The sequence below is a fragment of the Hippopotamus amphibius genome, chromosome 12, assembly GCF_030028045.1.
Source record: "Hippopotamus amphibius kiboko isolate mHipAmp2 chromosome 12, mHipAmp2.hap2, whole genome shotgun sequence".
Lineage (NCBI taxonomy): Eukaryota > Metazoa > Chordata > Mammalia > Artiodactyla > Hippopotamidae > Hippopotamus > Hippopotamus amphibius.
The window spans coordinates 19,177,683-19,179,111 of record NC_080197.1 but is presented as its reverse complement, the minus strand read 5'-3'; positions in this window follow the sequence as shown (position 1 = coordinate 19,179,111).

Genomic DNA, 1,429 nt, shown 5'->3' with positions numbered 1-1,429 from the left:
CATAGTAATGGGATGTGGGAAGTAGTGGCAGATGTGGGAAGGGCAGGTCTGGACAGGAGAAGTGACTGTTGGGCTGATGTGGGGAGCAGTTCTCTGGCCCACCCTGGAGAAAACTCCGACATCTCAGAGGATGGGTCTCTAGAACCCTGAGGATGGATGTGCCTGGCTCAGGACCCCACTCAACAAGGCTTTTCAGGAAGTCAAATCAAGCCAGATCATCTAGGCCCTCAGTATCAGTCCAAAGAGAATTTCCCTCTGCAGGAAATCAGAGCTCTTCACAACAGGCAGACACGGATGGTGGTCAGGAGGCACAAGGAACCAGCCTCAAGAATCTGGTTCTTCAAGCACAGGGCCACAGGGAGCTGTCCATGGTTTGGGTGGCCTCCCCACCCACTTTCCCTCTGACCCTCTGCCAGGGCCCAGTTGGCTAGAGGGAGGCTGTGGACTTAAAACTGCTCAGATTTTGAATTCAGCTTCCTCTCCCAAGGGCAAGGGACTAAAATTTGTGTTTCTGTTTCTCTGTCTGTACAATGGCAATGATAAGAATGACCTCCTCATGGGTCATTATAAGCAGTAATTGAGTTAAACCATGAAAAAGTGACTATCACACTTCTTGGCATATAGTAAGTGTTCAGGAAAACTATCATCAGCTTATTCCCACCCCAACCCTCCACCCATAGCAACTGACCCAAGAGACAGACTCACCAGGTTTTCTCTGATCTCTTTTGATGCTCCCAAAGCACATGGGAATAGATAGTGGCAGGAATTCTAGACCCTCCACTTCTGCAGATGGAAGGAGTGAACCCCCTTCCCCGAGGAGCTTGCTGAGGGTTTGAACATCCTTGATCAGTTGACTTTGTTTAGTGAACCAAGCGCTCTTCCAAACCTTGCTGTCCCAAACACCCCCATTCTTCACCCTGGTGCTGCTAGAAAATTGCACGCGTAGCATGTTGCTTTAAGTGCTAATTATTAGAGAAATGCAATTCAAAACTACAATGAGGGGACTTCCCTGGTGGTCCAGTGGTTAAGACTCTATGCTTCCACTGCAGGGGGTGTGGGTTTGATCCCTGGTCGAGGAACTAAAGATCCTTCATGCCGTGCGGCATGTCCAAAAAATTAAAAACAAAACCAAAACCAAACAAAAACACTACAATGAGGTACCACCTCACACTGGTCAAAACGGCCGTCATCAAAAAATCTACAAACCATAAATGCTGGAGAGGGTGTGGAGAAAAGGGACCCCTCCGACACTGATGGTAGGAATGTAAATTGGTGCAGCCGCTATTGAGAACAGTATGGAGGTTCCTCAAAAAAATGAAAATAGAACTACCATATGTTCCAGCAATCCCACTCCTGGGCATATATCTGGACAAAACCATAACTCAAAAAGATGCATGCACCCCAGTGTTCATTGCAGCACTATTTACAA